The sequence below is a fragment of the Apteryx mantelli genome, chromosome 2, assembly GCF_036417845.1.
Source record: "Apteryx mantelli isolate bAptMan1 chromosome 2, bAptMan1.hap1, whole genome shotgun sequence".
Classification (NCBI taxonomy): Eukaryota; Metazoa; Chordata; class Aves; order Apterygiformes; family Apterygidae; genus Apteryx; species Apteryx mantelli.
In genome coordinates this window covers 101,411,846-101,419,592 of record NC_089979.1, presented here as the reverse complement: position 1 = coordinate 101,419,592, position 7,747 = coordinate 101,411,846, and positions in this window count along the sequence as shown.

Here is a 7,747-nt window from a genome sequence, read left to right as displayed (position 1 = left end):
GACTACATTGCAGAGAAAGAGTGACTTGCAAGGCAGAATGGTGCTGTGTTTTCCTTCAACATCTGCATAGCAAAAGGGAAATGTTCTAGTGAATTTTCTGCTGACTGTGGCTGGTGTCTGACTCTTCCTAGTCTTTGCAATATTGCAATGGACCAAAACACTTGCACCAGGATATGTATGTATATTTTTGGGGTGAGAACAAGTGCCTGAGTGTCTTGGTTAACAAGCACTAGTGGTCACTGTACTAATTAATTAGTGATTAATGAGGTGCAAGGAATTCATTTTTATTTCTCTTCTCCCCCTCCCTGAAATGGTTCTAAATTTTTTTTTTCTTCTGCCTCTGAAACTAGGCTGTGCTATTCTCCCCTTTATGCCAGTTCACTGGTTTCTCTTTGCATTATATATTATCTTTGTCTTGAAAGAAGTGCAAACTGTACTTTCCAGTGATATTCATATACAGTATAGTGTGTTTCTTGTCAGTGTCTGAGTAAATGAATCATGAGGCAGTAACTATGTTTCTCCTTATGTTACGTGTGGTGCTGAATGTGCTAAGCCAATAAAACTCTGGAAACGGAGCGGGAAATAACCAAGAATCCATGGCCTGTAATTCACGGCTCTCTATGGGCCCAATTCTGCAGAACTCCCGTAAAAAGTCAATATTTCTGTGCACCCCATGCTGGTAGAACCAAAACCTTAAACTCCACCAACCCTCAGCTGCCCCATACAATACTTAATTTATGGCATGAATGGGGTAAATCCACTTGCGTTTCAAGGTAGAATACATTTGTCTCTAGTTTTTCCTGGCTTCTGTTCACAAAAAGCACATTAGCAAACCCATGTTACCAACTGCTTCCTGCTTCTGTTGTTCAGTGTTTTGTAGTTACCACGGCTGACCAACAAGCCATAAATCTTGCCTGGTGTTTTGTAACAGAGAGAAACACGATGACCAGAAGTCAACACAAATCATTCTATTTTTTATTATTGATTTAAAGCAGGGCAGCGAGAAAAAAACAGTATATCTGTTGCTTTGCTGATTGTCTAGCAAGGTGATGTTAGCAGTCAGTAGAGGGCAATAGTGAAATACGGTTTGTGATACCTAAAGGATTTGAAGCACTGATTATGTGTTTACAAAAAAGAAAAAGAAGAAAAGAGCCAGGAGGATAGGTTGTTCAGTTTACTACTGGAGACCTGTCTGTGACAGACCACCAAGAAAAAAAAATTTTCAAAGAGAGCATCTGTAGCATCTCCGACTCTTTCCTTTTTTCTTCAGTTACATAGGATAACTTAGCCAGAACTTATTGATGACTGCTTGTTCAATGGACTAAAGAAGGTAATGGGAGATGCAGGAATGCACTCTTTTGAAGGAACAGAAGAGGAGGCATTTCAAAGATCCTGCAGGTGACTGAGGTGAGCAAACTAGCACCTTCTCTTTCAAGTGAGATAATTGGTGTTCAGTCAGCTGTATCAAAGTCATGAACAAACTGACTGATTGAAATTATTTAAGAATTTTGCTTTTTCAGGCATGCTGGTACACAGTTAATTTTATCTTGGAAAAAACAGCATAGTGATGATATGGGGTAAGAATTTCTAAACATGCATTATTTTGGAGATGGAGCATGTTACAATTGGTGATTTGTTTTATGTTCAGTATTTTATATCGGAACTATGTGAGACATGCTTATCATTGCACAAGGTTTCTGTATTGTAGTTCCTAGACTCTAGTTTACAGGGAAAGATATAAAGAAAATGAGACTATTATTGTTCCTTTTGAGGGGATTTTTGCTAAGCTTTTGGACAAATGTGACTTGTAGGTTTGGAGAAATTTATTAGGAGGTTTCAGATGCATGGTGGAAATGCTCTCAGATTTTCAAAATGCTTTATTGTCAGAAAGGTACTGAGAAGTGATAAGAAAAAACATAGCAATAACGAAAAGAGTTAAGCCACAAAAATCAAAGGGCTGACAGAGGGATTGGAAAGCAGAAAAAACAAGAAACTAAGTTAGGAAATAAGCATATGAAACATTTTTCTATTGCCAAGATCTCAGCTGGTGTCACCATAACACTTGGAAAATACTCTCAGGATGCTAGGAAGCATTAAAGCAATACAGATTATCAGAGGATAAACTTCCACTTCAGCAGCCACCAGTACCAGAAGTGACCAACAAGAAACACTTAAGAATGAAAGATGAAGAACTGTCATTCCAGGGATATCACAGAGAAAGTGCAAGGGTATCTAGAGGTCAGTCAGACACTACGAATCTGAGGCAGGGCAGGCTGATAAATAAAAGGGATAAAAGAATATTCTGAAAAATACCCTCAGCTTTTAAAAGCTAATTAAAGAAAAAGCTAGCTAGTGTTATGTTTCTCATGAGCCTGGATGTATTTTAAAAGTGGTGTGATAGGTATGGAAACAGCACAGTGATTTATCTGTGTTTTGTGTGCCAAAATGCGTAAAAAATTAATATGATGATTGTTTACTCATTGCTGAGAATACAGCTTCCTTGAAGTGTGTACCAGAGGGAAGTGAAAGATAACATATATAAAGTATGTCACTGTTTTCCATGGGTGGGCAATACCCATCTGACAGGGAAGGGACTCAATGAGTATCAGAATCCCCCTGATATTGAAAGCTACAGGTTCTAGTTAGTCTGTAATTTTTTCCTTCCTTTTAGTCTGTTTCCAATGCTCTAGATTTTTTGCATACCTGTAAATCAATTCTTGCAACAGATAATAGAAATTAGAGATGATCTTGAACAAAAACCTCAGAGAAAAAGTATATCTGAAGTTTAAGGAAATTCATATTTGCATACCAATTCTTCTTTAAAACAGTCTGTGGTGTAAATGTTTAGTTCTTTCTCTAAAATGTGAAGCTCTAGGAAAACCTCACAACAAACATTTTCTTATAGATGATACCTGTTTTCACTGAAATTAATGTGATTGCCTGGTGTTTGCTGAAGAATTTCCGGATGGGTCATATTGCTACAGATCTGACTGTAGGAATTTTTGTAGTGGGGAGCCACACAGTTCAGTGGATGGAACTGAGAAATGGGAGCCACGGCTTGTTCAAGTCAAGGCTTTGCTTTGCCACTGTGTGACTGGGGTACACATTTAACCTCTTCATGGTCAGTTTATCCAGTGGTAAAACTGGGATCTCGCCCAGACTGAGGGCCAGACTTTAAATTGCAGGCTGCAGATGTACAAGGACACCCTCGTTGTATAGAAAATATGGGGAAGGGCCATAGTTTGGACGCAGCGTCCTTCAGTAAGCAGACAAAGATACTCCTATGCCAGTTCTGGATGTGAGTCCTCGTTACCTTGAGTCATAAGAATTACTCCTACATTTTTACTAGCAAAACAGTTGTCTAAAAACATTGAAATCTCAAGCTGAAGTTCCACCTACGAAAAAGACATTGCTAATTAATGTGTTAATTGTCATCTAAACCTGTTTGCTTAATGAAATGTAAAATAGCACCTACTGTTAGGAATATCAGTGTGTGCGGGAGTTTGTCCCAAACACTTAGGGTCATTTATTGCTGTGCTCCAGTACAACCCAGGGCTGCTATTTCAGCCTCTCGCCAAAATAGGAATGTTTTACTTTCTGATGAGTCATCTGGGTTTCACTCAGATCCATTAAGATTCCCCCACCCTGTTCTTCTTTGCTGTATAGTCCAGCCCCTGCCATAGAGGCCTTGCTTTCCTGGCCTGCATTCTCCAAGCTGCAAAGATTAGGACGGGACCCTCTTCAGCAGCTGTCAGCTCCATTCCTTAATTAACTTGGAGGGGACTGCTACTGAACCATTTTCTCTGGCATCAGAGCTGAATATGCAGCATTCCTTGCCTTTTCTGGCCTGGGGTATAACAGAGCAGTGTTGACAACTGACCTGGAGTTTACCACATAACTGTGCAAAACGTTACCTGCATCAAGCCAGAAAGGTCAACCAGAGGAGGAAGCTGTAGAGGTCTCCATATTGGTTGTATATACTCAACAAACAACACAGAAGAGCTGTACACTTCATGGAAACATTTCTTTACTTGCCTTTTTTTTTCTTTTTTTTCCCTCTCCTTCCAGCACAGGACGGGGATACAGGAAGTTTTGGAGTTTTTTGTTTGTTTGCTTGCTTTAAATTTTTTTTGCTTCTAATTCTTTTCCTTTTAATTCTGAGCAACTTGCTCTAAGGTGGCCTTGCATTGTGTAGGGAGCTGGACTATTTTTAAGATTCCCCCCCCCCCATAGGTATTATTTTTATATATTTGAAAATGAGCCAGAGAATAAAACCCAGGTATTTACAGTAAGGAACTGTGCCATGGAGTAGATCTTTGTGGTTGTTGGTGTTTCTGGGTTTTCTCAGAAAACACTTTGACTAGCATGCTTAGGCTGCTTTAACAGAATTACTATGATGCAGAAATTTAGTCAGTTGAGGGTTAAACAGTTTGAAGGCTGTACTCCCTGCTGCAATAGAGAAGTGACTTCTCACATCTGTTTATAATATCCAAAGTAGATCTCATATCTGAGAAGTTGCCATCTTTGCTAATTCCTCCAGTTTTATTCTTAGTGAGTAGGGTGACAAGAAGGGACAGGAGTATTTACTGTTAAAGTATGTGAAATAATCTGAATTTGAAAGATTTGGATCAGTTTCTTAGCAATCAATTAATTTTGGCTTGGTTCATTCAAAATTAAACTGTTTGCCCAGCTGGCACCCTTAATTCATTATCCTTGCTGGAACTGAGATCTTCAAAGCTGTTTACAGCAGCTAAAAACAAAGATGTCTTCCATTAACTTCAATCATAAAGCCTATTAAAGTGTGCAGAAGATCTGAGTCTTAGAGATGACAGTGATGTATATAATTCAGACACAAGAGTGGTAACAGAGAATCAGATTGATGCTTGGAGCGAACTTTAAGCCAGAATTTCACAGCCAAATACAGGTGGGTGGTGCCGTGCTCTTTTATTTGCCTCAAAACTGGTGATGCACAGTGGTAGCACAGCATGTTTTATCTGCATTGGGAAGAGAGCACTTGAGTCTTCATTGCTTTTAATGTGGCATTGCCACTAAAACTTATTTCTCTTTTCAAGGAAAAATTAAAATAGGGAGGATGCAACTACCTCATAAGTCTGAGACAGCTATAGTAAAGGGGAAAAACTCCACATGATAGTAATTTAATCAAACTGCAGTGTTAGTGGTGTGACGGGTGATGGAAAACATAAAACTTTAGTGAAGTTTGCATTGTAGCTGCATAGTTCTTCAATACTGAAAGGAAATAGTCTTTCTAAAATTGTCCTGCATGCAAAGCCCTTGTTCTTTATTGTGTTACTTAAGAGTGTTTCTACAGAAAATAAAACAGTAAGGGATAGATGATTCAATAAAATAATTTTGTCTAGCACCCCAGCGTTCTCTGCCTTAGCATCCCAAGCCAGAAAAAGCTCAAAGTAGTTACATGTGCATATGTTAAACAAAAATCAAAGTCAGGATTGTCATTAAATTAATACCCATTTGAAGAAGGGGAAGGGGCTTCATGCAATCTCCAGATTATTTTCAAAAGGCCCATAGCCACGTGTTTTAGTGTATTCTTTGCATTATTAGTACATAATGCTAACAGCAGTGTTAAGGTATGGCCTGTCAAAGACTTTTGAAAAGTCACTTTGGCCTTCAGCAAGGAAAAGGTCTGTTTGCCCTCTTCTGAAACATCATTTTAAAGTGGCCAGGGTGACAGCATGGCAGGCATACCAAGCTTTGCCATTTCATAATGGGTTTAGTTTGTGGAAATGAAAATTATTCTCTTTACTGTCCTTAAGCAATGTTTTCCTCATGAAAATATTCATGGATATCTAGTATTTATGACACGATGGTGCACTTGATTTCTGCTTTTAGAGAACTGTGGTCTGGATTAGAGCCACAAGTGAGGGAGACTTCTCTTGAGCTGTGCTTGAATTCAGAATTCAAGTTCAGATGAATTAGTCAGGTGCAATATAAGACTTGATGATTCTTGATCCCTTCCAAAGTTTGGAATCAGCATGATGCTTCAAATCTATTTCTTGTGAAAATAAACAGTTTTCTTGGTTTGCTTTGGTAGTCCCACCTTTCCTCTTAAGCTACCCTGTGAATTCTCTGCATCGCTTAGCACTGTTAGGAAAAAAAGAGCTGCTTTTCCTGAGAGTCTGGGTAAAAGATAAACCAGTGGAAAGCCTAAAGGAGTAAAGGTCCAGACAGAGATGTACTGGCAGGTGTCTCTGAAGAGGTTGTCACAGTGCCTGTTGGCTCTCTGCTTCTGTCTCATTTGCTCTGCTGGTTAATCATTTGCTTGAGTGCCCAGGTACCATGGTGATGGACACACTACCAGTGCCAGAGAGCAAGCATGCAGCATATTCATTAAAACATGGAAACCCAAAATAAATGACTCTTGAAAATCTCCAGCATAGCTAATGCTGCAGTTTCCTTTCCTCTCTAATAATACAAATCAGCATGGTAGGACATAGACTCTGTACTCCCACTGTAGGTTTTTCTGTCTGCTGTTGATATCCACAACTTTTTCATGAAAACATAATTTAGTCTGAAAGGCTTCAAACTTCTTCCATATGTTGAGTATAGCACATTTGTGCATTGGCCTTTTTGTGCAGCTAATGTGATGTTTGTTCCATTATCACTGATATTAAAACCGGGGAAAGGGCCTTGGAATGAGAACCAAATATGTCTTTGGACTGTTAAGCTTTGATAGCTTGCTTGTGTGACCTTTGTGAACCTAGGGATGTAAAGGTCAACTTTGGCCAGCAACTAAGATTAATGACTGTTGGAATGACAATCAGCAAGCCCTGGTGTGTTGTTCCTTCTCCTCCAGAGCTGAAGCCTTCTGCCTGAGTAGCTCCTATGCAGCATCTCTGCTGTCCTTTCAGATTTTGAGGTCTAAACCTCACAGAGACCTCTGCTGCTGCTGTTACTTTTTATAGGACAGCACTACTTATAGTTCTGTTTGAATATTTATGATGGCAGCCTGTGGAAAGTTAGCACTGAGCAACAGTTTTCCACAGAGGGCATTACTGTGCTAGCATCCCTTAAAGATGACTGTATAGTGCATAGAAACAAATGTTACCTCTTTATCATGACTACCTCATGAGTTTGCTCCTGTTTTTGGCATCTTGAATTGCTTCATGCTGCTGCTTTCTGAACACTGGTGCCTGGAACAGATTGAACTAGCATACTTGCAATCTATGAACCCCAAGCACATGACAGGCCCAGGAGACAATCTAAACCCCAGAGGAGTGAATCAGATAGAGCTAGATGCAAGGTATGCATTCACTCAAGCTGGATAATTGTTCCTCAAACTCCACTGATCATAAAAACTAGCTTTAACTTTTGTTGCAGCCCTCAGGAGACGGGAAGACATCCTTTCCCTCTTGCATTTCTCTCACATGATTAAAAAAAAAAAAAAAAAACAAATATTTTTTTCAGGTCTATCTTACCCACTGTTCTGTCAGCAATTAGCTCACCAACTGGTCTGGACTGAGTTCCCGTTGATGTGTGGTAGAAACACACAGAAAAACTCAACACCCAGACAGTGAGGCATGGCTGCTGGTGCTGTTTGTTTCCCTGGTATGGGTTATGAAGGGCCTTTGATGCATTGCTTGCCATCTGAAGTTTGGAGACTCTTCCAAACAATATGAAGGCAAAGCAATACCATTTGAACCTCCCATGTTACTGATACCAAAAAAAGAAAGTATAATAATGATGCTAAATATGACAATCCTATTAAAAT